At 42.4% G+C, this 14,971-nt stretch overlaps 1 long non-coding RNA gene across 2 annotated transcripts in view; it reads right to left on the reverse strand.

Annotated features, from left to right (window-relative positions):
• Nucleotides 1-12,839, reverse strand: part of LOC140598557 (uncharacterized) — a 36,531-nt gene extending 23,692 nt beyond the window's left edge. The window contains exon 1 of one of the 2 annotated variants that reach the window (XR_012001000.1): nucleotides 12,726-12,839. This is a non-coding gene — a long non-coding RNA (uncharacterized lncRNA). The remainder of the gene's footprint in view (nucleotides 1-12,725) is intronic. The other variant, XR_012000999.1, reaches the window with a different exon arrangement.
• Nucleotides 12,840-14,971: the final 2,132 nt, after the last annotated feature.

Genomic DNA, 14,971 nt, shown 5'->3' on the forward strand with positions numbered 1-14,971 from the left:
TCTCTCCAGACAAACCAAATAAAAACTCTCCAGACAGATGGCTACTATTAAAGTCTCCATTTATCTATTTTTAATTTGATACCAAACCCTGAGGTAATAAATTGAACATTTTTAAAGTCTAAGGAATAAGGAAGATATTCCTCTTAGTATCATTTTCCTGCATCTAACTAACCTTTGCAGCCAAAATATAATTTTTTCCTGTCAAAACTTGTCTTCCAAATAGCATCATCTTTTATTTGAATTTTCATGAAGATGAAGTGTATTGGTTACTGTCCTACTGAAGATCATCTCCCACATGTCTGGGGGCCTGTAATGAGTGAATATTCTCATCTTGCAGTAAAAACCATCTCGATCCCAAACCCTGTTTGATTTGCACAGACCTCCTAAGCCAGTTACATAAAAAAAAAATGTAGCTAAGGTGGGGAAGGAAAAGAAAAGAAAAAGAAGCTAGTTTTAAGCACTAATATTTAAGGTAGGGATATCTTTGGAGAATCAGATGGCACCATATGTTTATATTAAATTACAGGCATTTTTTCCTTTGTTTTTAACTGAAGTTAGGCCAGATGCTCTGCCTTCAGTGTCCAATTAAACAGATCTCAGGATATCCTTAGAAGCACAAAGAAAAAAAAAGTCTGCTCATGTAATCAATTCTGACAGCACACCGTTCTCAGATTTAAACCCAAGAGAGACACATTTTTAGAAATCAACAAAGATCGTCACTAGGACAGTAGAGATTTACAGTTTTTCAGCAAAGGGCACAGGGCTTTTTCTATTGATTTCTCACAGGATTCTTTTTTTTTTAATAATAAATTTATTTTTTATTGGTGTTGAATTTGCCAACATACAAAATAACACCCAGTGCTCATCCCGTCAAGTGCCCCCCTCAGTGCCCGTCACCCAATCACCCCCACCCCCTCGCTCCTCCCCTTTCACCACCCCTAGTGATTTTTCACAGGATTCTGTTAAAAATTCTTGCTGTTTTGGGCTTATACACACGTATACACATGTCACCGAGGCCTACCTGTTTATATCTTCTCCAGGGGTATTATCCAATAACCCCGACCCATGGAATCCCCTATCTCCAGATTGAAAAGCAGATAGAAAACACATATTTTTACAGATCGCAGTCTGTTTAACTGAACAGCATTCAGAATACAGTACACAGGAAGTTAAATAACTTAAAAGGGTTGATGTGAAAAATTAAGTCAGTTTTTCATTACAAGTAATTAGTGCCCTAAATATGTGTAGCTGAAGAATGTCAGAAAAGTATTCTGGGCAAGATGGTGGAAGAGTAGGGTTCCCAAGTCACCTCTCCCCACCAAATTACCAAGATAACCTTCAAATAATCCTCAAAATCTACCAATTTGGCCTGAGATTTAAAGAGAGAACAGCTGGAACGCTACAGTGAGAAGACTTCATGCATCTATCAAGGTAGGAGGATGGGGAAAAAGAAATAAAGAAACAAAAAGCATCCAAGGGGAAGGGGCCCCATGTCGAGCCGGCTAAGGCTGGGGACGGTGTCCCCAGGACAGAAAAGCCCCGTCCCGGAGAAGCAGGAGCTTCACCAATCTTCCCAGATGGAAAGGGGCTCACAGGAAGTTGGAGCAGGACCCAGGAGGGTGGGGATGCCCTCAGGCTCCCAGAGGCACTAACAGACACCTGCGCCCCGGGGACAGCACGCCACACCCCAGAGCCGAGCTGCCTAAAGGGCTGCAGTGCACTTGGCTAGACCGGGGAGTAGCTCGGAGGGGCTCCAGCTGCGGCTCCGCGTGAAGGGGGTTGCGTGGCAGGAGCAGGATTCCAACAGCACAGGCCTGGGAGCCCAGGGCGCCGGGGACACAGCCCAGTATCTGGCCTCCTTCGCTGACAGGTAGAAGCCGCGAGGGCCAAGGACAACAAGGAGGCTCCTGCCACAAGCTGAGCAGATGAGTGCCCCCGCCCCAGAGTCTCCAGGCCCCTGCAGACTGAGAGCTCCCGAGTTACTGCAGGAGCTGACTGTAGGGCTGGAGAGCTGGCTGCCACTACTCTGGTTGCTCCTCCTGGGGCCTCAAGGGGTAAACAACCCCCACTGAGCCTCACAGTGGCCTCACCTGATAAACAGTTTAAACATCTTTCACTGAGCCTTGCAGCAGGCAGGGGACTGAGCAGTTCCCCCAAGTGCTAACACCTGAAAATCAGCACAGCAGGCCCTTCCCCCAGGAGACCAGCTAGGGGGACAGGGGAAAAACAAATTATTCACCAAGCAGCACTGGAAAGTTCCAGGGGGGGTCGAGGGATTTACAGTACACAGAATCAGAGGGTACTCCCCCTTGTTTTTTTTGTTTTTTGATTTGTTTCTGACCCCCCACCCGTTTTTTTCTTTTCTTTTTTTCTCTTTCTTTTATTTTATTCTCTTTCTCTTTCTTCTCTTCTCTTCTCTTCTCTTTTCTTTTCTTTTCTTTTCTTTTGCAAGAGAAACACAAGCAAAAATGAACTATTGGGACTTGATCAAGATAAGAAGCTTTTGCACAGCAAAGGATACAGTCAACAAAAGTAAAAGACAACCTACAGAATGGGAGAAGGTATTTGCAAATGACGTCTCAGATAAAGGGCTAGTTTCCAAGATCTATAAAGAACTATTAAACCCAACAGCAAAGAAACAAACAATCCAATCAGGAAATGGGCAAAAGACATGAACAGAAATCTCACAGAAGAAGACATAGACATGGCCAACACACACATGAGAAAATGCTCTGCATCACTTGCCATCATGGAAATACAAATCAAAACCACAATGAGATACCACCTCACACCAGTGAGAATGGGGAAATTAACGCAGCAGGAAGCCACAAATGTTGGAGAGGATGCGGAGAAAGGGGAACCCACCTGCACTGTTAGTGGGAATATGAACTGCAGATAGGGGATTCCAGGGTGCAGCCACTCTGGAAAACTGTGTGGAGGTTCCTCAGAGTTAAAAATATATCTGCCCTAGACCCAGCAATTGCACTGCTGGGGATTTACCCCAAAGATACAGATGCAATGAAACGCCGGGACACCTGCACCCTGATGTTTCTAGCAGCAATGTCCACAATAGCCAAACTGTGGATGGAGCCTCAGTGTCCATTGAAAGATGAATGGATAAAGAAGATGTGGTCTATGTATACAATGGAATGTTACTCAGCCATTAGAAACGACAAATACCCACCATTTGCTTCGACGTGGATGGAACTGGAGGGTATTATGCTGAGTGAGATTAGTCAATCAGAGAAGGACAAACATTATATGGTCTCATTCATTTGGGGAATATAAAAAATAGTGAAAGGGAATAAAGGGAAAAGGAGAAAAATAATTGGGAAATATCTGAAAGGGAGACAGAACATGAGAGACTCCTAACTCTGGGAAACGAACTAGGGGTGGTGGAAGGGGTAGTGGGCGGGGGGTAGGGGTGACTGAGTGACAGGCACTGAGGTGGGCTCTTGACGGGGTGAGCAGTGGGTGTTATTCTATATGTTGGCAAATTAAACACCAATAAAAAATAGATTCATGAAAATAAAAAAGCCACAAAATGTAAAGTAGAATAAATAAATAAATAAATATTTTTTAAAAATTTAAGGAAATGAGACATATAATGTGACAGCATAGAGTCTCAGACAAGCCTTATGCCTAATACAGTCTTTAATACATGATAGATATTACTTTTCAGTTAATCAAACATTATTAAATGGGGTATACCTTCAAAATTGATTTCTTGTAAAAATAAAAATTATTCAAGAGGCTTGTACAGAACAACTAGATGTTAGCCACTGCTGCTTCTTAGGCTCCTGTTTTAAAAGCACTAATATCTGTACAGAAACACTTAAAGGAATAAAATGGTCTTTTCAATGCTTGTTTTCTCTCAATTTAGTACTGAAAAACCATTAAGACTCCCTAGACTATAATAACTACACTATATATGATGTAATTTTCTGAATAATTTATAAAAATAAAGAGCTGAATATTTAGTTGAGAAAAATAAATATAAGAACATATCTTGTTTTCCCATTACTATCAAAAACTTAATTTTTTTTGCAGAAATAAGTTATAGATTTGGGGCACCTTTTTTCAAAATATCAAAGATAAAACTCACAACAAATGTGAGAAAATAAATAACTATAATGAAAACAATTGCAATATTTCACAATAATCATAATTCTAAATCGCAGAATGGTTTTTAGTACTAGATAACATAATACTTTAACACTCTGATACAGATTTGGAAACTAAAGTTGGTCTGTTATAGCTCCTACCGAAGGGGCTCAATTGAGGAAATTCTCTAAGTATGCTGAAGCTTGGGCCTCCAGGAGGGCTATGCACCAGGTTTTTGAGCAGTAATATTTGGGGAGATTTGCAGGATGCTTCAGACAAGTAGATTAAAAAGTTGCAGGACCTGAGTAATCCACAAAACACAACATATTCCCAAGTTTTGAAGATTACTATTAAAGTGTCATCCCTTTTTCTTTCTGTCCAGTGCTTTTTTCCATAAGTCATGTGAATTAATCACTTTAAAACCAGAATTACAAAAATTATACTAATTATTTGTCTGGAAAGGGATGGTTAAACACCTATAAGGAAATCTGCTAAAATGATCTGTAGGAAAACCACAAAAATAACTCACAAAAATAAATATAACATTAGATATTTTTCCTGCCCTTCAATCCTAATTTTACAGTTTGAGTTACACTGTTTGAATGATTTGACCTGCATCCACTACTCATATATTTGGAAAGTAGTTAAAGAAGAAAACTATTGAATCTGAGAATCTGACACTCTGCTCTCCTTGTGAGAATCAAGAATGCTTAGTGCTGGGGCACCTGGTGGCTTAGTCGGTTAAGCATCTGCCTCTGGCTCAAGTCATGATCTCAGGGTCCTGGGATAGAGCAAGGAACCATGGGCATCAGGCTCCCTGCTCAGGGGAGAGTCAGCTTCTCCCTCCTCCTTCTGCAGCTCCCCCTGCTTGTATTCTTTTGTTTGTGTGCATGCTCTCTCTCTTGCTCTCTCAAATAAGCCTAAAAAAAGAATGCTTAGAGCAGAGAGTTTTTTATTCATATTTTTTTTTTTATTGGTGTTCAATTTGCCAACATATAGAATAACACCCAGGGCTCATCCTTTCAAGTGCCCTCCTGAGTGTCTGTCACCCAGTCACCTTCACCCCCCGCCCACCTTCCCTTCCACCACCCCTAGTTCTTTTCCCTGAGTTAGGAGACCTGAAAGAGATTTTTAAGCTCACTAATGAATGTCTCTGCTTTGATTCCCTACCCTCTCTCACTTTAAAGCTGAGGGTTATTAATTTGGGCCAATTCCAATGCTGGGGACAGCACTGGGAGGTCTGAGCTCCCCTTCCACTTCCTTTTCCAGTACCTCACAGAATTCACAAATGGTTCTGTTCAAATCATTAATTAACATTCATGTGAAAAATAAGGACTCTTAAAATCTATAAAATCACCATTCATTTGTTCTAATTCCCACTTGCCAGAATAAAGCAATGACTGTCTGTGATTATATTTAAGGTGCTGATGATTCTCAAGATAAAGATAAAAGAGTAAACTACTGAAATTCATTCTAGGAGAGAGAAGAAAATATACATTATTTCCTTTAAATTTCGTAAGAACCCTACAAAGTAAATGCTATCCCCATTTTACAGAGGAGGCAAATGAAGCACCTAAGGTCATACTCTTTGAAAGAGATAGCTCCAGGGTTTGAAGCTAAGATTTGTCCTATCTGGGGCCCTTACACAGTATTCATCAGTAGAAATCAATATGAAAGAGTTTGGAACAATGGCTTCTAACCAAGTAGTATGTACGTAATAGTATGTCCTTGGGGGCATTTGGAAATGTGGGTCAGTATGATGGGGGCACTCTGGCAATTAGTGTCTGGGGCCTTGGGATGTTAAATATCCTGCAATGTGTTGTACAGTGTCTCAAAACAACATAAAAAAGCCACCATCGAACTCCAATAGCATCCCTCACCTTTTCTTTTTGAGAGGGGGAGAGAGAGAAGCTGGGGAGGGAAAAAAGTGAGAGGGAGAGAGAGAGAATCTTAAGCAGGGTCCATGCCCAGGATGGAGTCCAAGGTGGGGCTTGATCTCACAACCCTCAGGTCATGACCAGAGCCAAAATCAAGAGCTGGACACTTAACCAACTAGACCACCTAGGTACCCCCACAGCATCCCCTTTGAGGAGTACTGCTTTAGATAAAGAAAAGATGACTACACTATAATAGGCTATTATATGAAGCTGGGGAGATTCGGAGCACCTCCAAGTGATATCCTCAAATAACCTCTACTCCGATATTACAGTGATTAGTTCTCTTGGATCTGGCATGGAAAGGACATGAACGCTCTGCCTGAAGTTATCTAGTATTTCCAAGTTTTCTCCAGCTATGTAAACATCTGAGAAGCTAACTGGGACCCAATACAAATTAAATGCTTAACTGCTTCATGTGGTTTTACATTCACACTTGACTGAGAGTTGAAAGAGATGTGTTCTGTAAATTTCCGTGCACTCACAAACACATGTGTGAAAAATATTCCTTAAAGGAAATCCTACTTATCTCTGAAAGAAAACATAGTCACTGACGTCTATGCTGTAAATATGTAAACTGATTTGTTTTGCAGCTGAGATATGGGAAAGACTGTGCTGGTTTGGCACTTGGGGGCACCTCCAATTGGAGGGACCCCAAACAAGTGTGTTGTGGAGATCTGTAATTTTTCTATGAAAGTGTCTTAAATTTTGTGTTTCCACACTGATGATAATAATAATAATAATAAGAAGAAGAAGAAGAAGAAGAAGGAGGAGGAGGAGGAGGAGGAGGAGGAGGAGGAGGAGAGAAAGAAGGTGAAAGAAGTATACTTTAAAATACTGGGATGACCACCTTGGAATCAAGCACTGTCCTGCAATTTTGGCAGTCAGGTATATATTTGTGTTCACAATCACACTGCAGTTTAGTGGTCGCAGAACAAAGGGAAATCTTGAAAAGAGACCACCTTGATATGCAAATATGCTTTCAGACCAAGGAAAACCCAAAGTTGGTATGCTGTGCTATTGGAATAAAAGCTTCCTGACTGAGCAGACCCAGGGGAAGAAGTCAATCATCATTAAGGCAACTGTAGTAAAGGTGAGCTGACCTCAGCAGACCCTTTACTGGGCAGGCAGGGCCAGATTCACTCTAAAAAGGTGATTTAATAAATGCTGTCAACTTGTATCTGGCTGGGGTTGTACCATTTTAGTTCGTAATTAACTCACAAATTTATTTTGGTATTACAATTGGAAAAATGCTGTAATTATGGCAGCATTATACCAGCTCTTAAGAATTCCACGTTTAACTAACATTAAATAAAAGGAAGCCCGGCACTAGATGGTAGGTATCTGGAACTTCTTGCTGTGTCTACATCGCTTTCTTTTAGGAAATTCCCTCTCCCCCAAAGGCATTTCAGATTGTGGCTTATCCACCTCTTGGATAAACCTATTCTTCTGGACACAGTGATTGGTCCAGAGCTGGCACATGACCCAAGCAGGGCCAGAGTAATTTTGAGAGGACTGACACAAATAACAAGGTATTTCTCTAGTTTCAGAATATTAAGAGCCACCGAAAGTTGCACCAAAAAGGCTTCCAGCCTATAAAGAAAACGTACAGAATAAAGCCAACACAGCATAAGACCAAAAAATGGAAGGGTAGATGGACAGAAGGAAAGAAAGAAGGAAGAAGAGGTGAATGGATGGACTGAAGGAAGGACAAACAGATTAAACAGACATACAGACAAACAGAATCTTGACGGGTATTTGATCAGCTCAATTTCATAACCAAACCAATCTCCAGGCACTTAATCATGTAAGTCAATTTTATATGCATCCAAGTAGGGTTTATGTTACTTATGACCAAATGCTTTCTAATATGCTAGAGATGAATAAGACTGTCTTTAGCAGGGGAACACTACTTAAGTCTGAGAAACACCAGATTTCATGATCCTCTCTAACTCTAAAGTGCAAAAATTCTGTGTGTGTGTGTGTGTGTGTGTGTGTGTGTGTGTGCGTGTTTTAATTATTTCATCAGCTTAAGAGATCCGGATCTTTTCTTATACCTCGGTATATGTACAGAGAGCAGAAATAAGGATGGCTATTTTTTATAGTTATCACTAGAGATATGATACTAGAAGAGGATCTTTTCAGTCCCAAGTTTAGTTTTAATAAAATTATTCAGAAAAGGTAATTTCCAAAAGGTTGACTTTACAATTCAGAATCAGAGGAAAAGTCTCGAGGAAAACAGAAGCTACCAATGGCACATAACACATTAAATAGCATGTTCAGTACAAACTACAAACCAGAGAAATAAATAGATATCCTTAAGAGCTTCTTAAAAGGTTTTTAGAATACTTAGCAAAATGACTCTTAAGAACTCAAGTTCTTAACTAATTCAGCACAGTTTTGCAGTGTCAAAACTTAAGCCAAGTGAGTACTTGGCTTTACCTGCCTTAAACATTTGCTTGGCAGTAAGCGTAAATTTCTACCAGTTAGAGAAAATGAATAAAGCACTTACATCGTAAAAAAATATATATAGTTCAAGTTAAGTGGGAATACCAAGTCGGTAAATAAGATTACAGAGCTAAATATCAAATGAATGACTCCTATATTGGAAAGCCTTCCTTCATTTTTTATTCCTAGGTATGTAGCTCACAGGCGCTTTTTACTCAGAGCCTGATATAACAGATATCACCGCGACCACATCAATCAGCTGTAAACACTGGTCAACTGAATCCGCATCTATCCAGCTAAACTAATTTCATAGGAAGTCCTGCAAAGTCAGTAACTAGACTGCATCCTAAATTCAGAAATTAGTCGTTTTGAACCCTCCACGATCAATCAACTCAGTGATTTGTTTAATTGCCCAGTGGTCCTTATGGAAGACTTTCCTCCTAGGAAGAGGCTGTCATCCTACAATCAGCTCTGAGAACAAAGAACACATCTAATTCGACATAACAGTTACAGGTTTAATAAAATATTAGGTTGAAAAATGTTTGGGGGATAAACTAATAAACACCAAACAGTTCTGTGTAGCCTTTTCAACTACAGAAGAAATCTTTCTTGAGGATTCTTAAAATGCAGTAGGACGTTCAAGCAAAGTCCTAAGTTATTTTGTGTTTCAAACCTTAGGAAACCTTCTCTGTATTCAGATAAGGATGAAGGTACAAATTCTACCTTTGAAACTTAAAAGCCAGTTTCGGATATTTTAAATATTTAGGTGGAATTACTAAAAAGAAAATTTTGTTGCACAACATATTCAAAATACTAAAAACTGCACATCTTGAGGTGAGTACTAAAGAGCAGCTTAAAGCTGGCTATATGAACGCTGTTTATAAACCATACAAGAGAAGGACAAGCAGTGTATGTTCTCATTCATTTGGGGAATATAAATAATAGTGAAAGGGAATATAAAGGAAGGGAGAAGAAATGTTGGGAAATATCAGGAAGGGAGACAGAACATAAAGACTCCTAACTCGGGGAAACGAACTAGGGGTGGTGGAAGGGGGGAGGAGGGCGGGTGTTGGAGGGGAATGGGTGACGGGCACTGAGGTGGACACTTGACGGGATGAGCACTGGGTGTTTTTCTGTATGTTGGTAAATTGAACACCAATAAAAATTAATTAAAAAAAAAATAAAAGGCACAAATCTTAATAAAAAAAATAAAAACCATACAAAAAGAAAAGGTCATCACCGCATCAGAATTACCACCATAAAATTATTATAAATAAGACCGAAGTCAGACTGAGTCAATAACCATAGAGTTTTATTATCTTCAACACTAGTGACAACTTAATAACATATGCCTCACAAATCATTTATCTGATAATTGGAATTATATTCCTATATATTCACAGAAACAGTATCTTTTGAAAAAGTGGATGGCAATATTTATTTGATATCTATCATCTGATTTTATTTCACTTGAATTTTTTATAATACATTTATCTTTTATTGGTGTTAAATTTATTTCATCTGATTTTAATAGAACTATTTTGCAAATAAGAATATTACAGCTTTTAGAGATGAGAAAATTATGACAGAAACAAAGAAAGAGAGAAGAAAAGAAAAGAAGTGAAAAAAATCCTAGACACAGGACCAGGAATGTGAACTAATTCAGCACAGTTTTGCAGTGTCAAATAAAAAGTCTATCGCTGAAAGCTACACGGAAGTGTAAGACTTCTGTTTCTGGACTTTGATCCAAGCGGTCATAAAAACTTGTCCTCACTTAGTAATTCCTATTTCCATTAAATGCCAAATATTCTGAATATTCTCTTTGCCTCGTACAAAACAAAGCAATAAAAAGTCAACCATGCTACTCCTACAATACTAAATGATGTAAAACATCACCCTCCTTGGCAGAGAAGTTTAGTAAATAATGAAAGGTAACATTATTTTAGTATGATGGCAAGAAGAAGAGCTGTTAAAGTGGCACTGGCACCAGAAGCCTTCATTTGCAAATGCATGAAGATTAGAGCCCTTAGTTCACAGGGTATGTACACAGGCAGGTAGAACAGTGAGGGTGGGATTTTCCATACGTTGTAGTTTGCAAGTCTCAAAATAATTTTTCTGCCTATAGATTATGTTATGAATTCTTCAATTGACACTCAAATTCACATAAAGAGGCTGCGATTCCTTTTTTTTTTCTTTGAGGCTGCGATTCCTAAAAAGCATCTATGCCCCAAGCTTGTAGCTTTCTTTAAACTAGGTGCTTAGCTCTGTGTTTGAAGATAAGTTATAACAATCAATGTAATATAGCAGCAGAACTCCTTTCAAGGTCAACCAATTTTCACAGGTATTTTTTAAATTTTATTTATTTACTCATGACCGGGGTGGGGGGGTGTGCAGAGACACAGGCAGAGGGAGAAGCAGGCTCCATGCAGGGAGCCTGACGTGGGACTCCATTCTAGGTCTCCAGGATCATGCCCTGGGCAGAAGGCAGGCACTGAACTCTGAGCCACCCAGGGATCCCCTTCACAGGTATATAAATAAGAATTTAGGAATGCCAGCAACCTTCATCCTGTTCAGGGACTACTTGTGAGGACAGATCATTCAGTCTGGGGATAGGATAAAAAAGCACGCATGAATGTCAAATGACAACAATTAAATCAAATAAGGTAGAAATATTCCATCAACATGCCTGTTTACAGGCACGGATGCCCAATCTAAGTGAATCCAAATTTATTTTAAATTTAAAAAATGTTAAATGTTTCTACAGAACGATCTGTTTCATGGGGTTCTGAATCACAGACTCATTTTACACTTACAGCGTGTAACAAAACGGAAAAAAGCAAAGTAATGTGAGCTTCTAGTTAAAAAAACAATCCTAGCTCTAAAGTGAAAATGTCTGCAATAAGTTTTTACCACAACCATATGAATCACGCTGGGTTTAGAAATTTGGAATTTTTATAATCAACAACTGAGTAATCTCTTAAATACCCAGTTAATGCCACCAAGTATCAGCCCAAACGAGAACCCCTGACTACACACAAGCTCTTAGATTATATTCTTTAAACTGACAGCTTTTGGTGCTTTTTAACTCTTACAATTAATGGTCTGTGCTACTCTTTAAATATTTTACACTTTCCTTTTCTGACTTTTACTCAACATGAACTCTTACAGATAGTATATAAGAATATATACACACATACGTTTTAATAACCATAGCTTTTAAAAAAGTCTTTTTTTAAAGACTTTACAAGGACGGGGAGTAACGAAACCCTGGAGATCAGAGTTGCCCGAAGAGGTCGGCTCTGTCCCCAAACCCCAACAGGGATGACAGGGACACCAAAGCTTTAGGAGAAACAGCCTTTTGTGAAAAAACAAACAAACAGAAAAACAAGAGCCGCTTCTGAGGTCCCTAAGTAGGACTACACGAAGAGAATGAAGGCAGAGAACCCTATCAGTCCGCTTCCAGGGGAGCACCCCCGCCCCCGGCTGACCCCGACGCCCCTACCCCGCACCCAGCCCCGCGCCCCCAAGGGAAGTGGGAGGGGGGATGCTCGGGAAGTACCTTGTTTGGTCCCCAAAGGGCACCTGCCCTCCGCCGCCGCCGCCCTCCCCAGCGCCGCCCTGGGCGCAGCCAGAGAGTGGAAGGAAGCGCGGAGCCCGGGAGGGACTGCGGGGGCGGAGGCGACCCCACTCACTCCGGGAGGACTCCGGCATGGTGCTGCCTTAGGGCTCCCCGCGCTCTCCCCCGCCGGCTTCCCCGCCCCCCCTGAGGGCCGGCGAGGGGCCTGGGGTGGAGCGGAGCCGCTGCGACCAGGCTGGAAATGGTGCTCCCGGAGGAGCTGCAGGGAAGGGCTCCAACATGGTTTGAGGGGCGCTAAGATTTAGGGGGCCCCGGAGGCTAGAGCGGGGGGAGGCCTCTGAGCGGGGTGTCTGAACAATCTTGCCCTGGGGATGCCAGGGCAGGGGGTGGGGGGCGGGGCGAGGGAGGGGGTCCAGCCTGTGCACTGTTGCATCTAACTTTGTGAGAAAGTTGCATCGAACCCCACGCCTGGCGTCTGGGCTGTACCTGCCATGGAGTAGAGATCTCTATGGCCCAGCGGGACCAAAGCCCTCCTTGGAAAGCAAAGGGCCTGGGAACAGAGCTCCTTTAAGGGTGAAGGAAGGGGGGAGGTTCAGGAAGGGGGCGAGCTGAGCCCCAGGCCACTCAGCGCCTGGCGCGTCCTCCGGGGGTCCCCTCCTTACCTGGTGGCTTTCCTAACAAAGTAAGAGAAGGTGAAGTCCCGGTGATCACCAGCCACGCTTCCACGGAGGCCTGTTCCCGCTGCAGCTGCCCCCCCCACCCCCGCTCCAGGACCCCGCGGCCTCCGGGCAGCTGCCTGGTGCTGCTGTGCCCCCCGCTGGGGGCCCTCCCCCGCGGAGGAGAGCTCTGCCCCCGCCGCTCCCCCTCCGCTGGGCTCCAGGCCTGGGCTGTGGGCGGCGCTGCTCCTGCCCCAGGCCAGCTGCTGGCCGCGCCCCGCCTCTCCGGGCCTCCCCGCTCCCAGGGGTGGCGGGTGGGGCAGGCACAGCGGCTGCGTCCTCCCTGTGTCCCACGGACACCAGGGCTCGCAGTCCCCTGGGGCCCCAGATTCCCAGGCGGCGACGGAGGCAACTGGGAGCTTGCAGGAAGCTCAGTGGCCGCCATTGGGGTGCGCTGGGCGCTGCAAGGGCTGCAGGGGGGCGCGCAGAGGTGATTGGGGGTGGGGGGGGCGCGGAGTGCCTCACTTAAGACAGGGACTGTCGCGATGAGTGCGCACACCCCCAGGTCCTGAAAGCCAGAGCGAGGGGCAGTTTCCACCAAAAATAAGAAGTGCTGCTACCCTGGGCACTTTGCCCCCACCCTGGGTGAACCACGACCGCCCAGCGCCCTGGGCTTGGGTCTGGAAGGAGCCAAATCAACCTGTCTGGAGCCCAGCCAGCCTGGGTGTGGGCCACAGGTTTGTGGGTCCTGGTGGGTGACCTCCAGCAGAGGCATTCCCCTACGTAGTATGTCCATGATAAGGACAATGTTAACTATGAATTAGGCTTCTTTGCAGCAAACACTCCCTTTGCATGACTCCAAACAGGATGTTCTGGGAAAAGGAGAAGGTAAACTGAAATAATCCTGATGGTTTGGGGATGAAGTCAGGGAACAAGGGCACCTCTGCGCAATCAGGTTAACTTGAGAGCAAAGGCATCACCTGGATGCAGTGCAGAGCAGGCCGGTTAGCCCACGTTTAAATTAATTCGTCATCTATATTTAGGTGGGATTAACACACTTTTAAAATTAGTATGTCATATGACCGTATCTCAATCATTTATCAAGATGAGATATTGTTTCATTTGTTTCTTCTGACCTAAGATGTGGTGAGTAAACAACAAATTTCCGACCTAATTTCCGACCTAATTTCCGATGGAACCTGTCTCAGGGAACAAATATTTTGGGAAGAAAACGATGAAGTCTAGATGTGGGTAAACCAGCTATCTCCTCTGGAGATGGAAGACAGTCACATTTGGCAGGGAATGCTCAGTCAACTGATAGATCAGCCAATTTTTTTTTTATTCATGATAGTCACAGAGAGAGAGAGAGAGAGGGAGAGAGAGAGAGGCAGAGACACAGGCAGAGGGAGAAGCAGGCTCCATGCACCTGGAGCCCGACGTGGGATTCGATCCCGGGTCTCCAGGATCCCTGGGCCAAAGGCAGGCGCTAAACCGCTGGGCACCCAGGGATCCCAGATCAGGCAATTGACAAAGCAGGGAAAGTGCATCTGGTGCGTTATTAAGTATCAAGATGATGAACATAGGTCATAATTAAGCTTGTACTTAACAGCTCATTGACTTGAGTAATAATAACAATGACTTTATAAAAGCACCCTCCTAACTTTTTTCTCATTGTCCTCGCAAAGAAATTTAACAATGTCTGTGTTGTCATTATCAGGAAAATATGTCAGCCTTCTCCTTCATTAAAGCCTTCCCTGTAGTCTTCACATTAAAATGTTTATGTTTTCCATTTAAAAAAATTATTTCACTTCCTCTTTGGAGACAAATCACTGTATAAATCCCCACATACAAACAAATAAGTCAACCTATTACATGTTGTAAGACAGTCACTTCATTTATCTATCTCTGTACATAAGAGGCAAAAGAATTATTAGAGAAGTTTCAGATGAACGCTATATTTTGATGGATGGAAACACTAAAATGAATTATGTAATAGAAATAACATACACAGTATTCTGTAAAACTGTATTACATCGTCATATATCTTTGCATGAAGATTGAGTGATTGTGTGTCTCACCTGTCAGATGAAAGAAGAGAGTGGAATGTACTAACCGATAATTAGAAATAATATTTTACAAGATTGGTATGTCCTAATTTATTAAAAGAGAGGGTAAGATTTGAGTTAAGGTTAAATAGTAAGGAATTAGAATTCCATATTCAATGGAAATAAAATGTGTAAGTCTGATTAAAT

This window comes from Vulpes vulpes, chromosome 4, assembly GCF_048418805.1.
Source record: "Vulpes vulpes isolate BD-2025 chromosome 4, VulVul3, whole genome shotgun sequence".
Taxonomy (NCBI): domain Eukaryota; kingdom Metazoa; phylum Chordata; class Mammalia; order Carnivora; family Canidae; genus Vulpes; species Vulpes vulpes.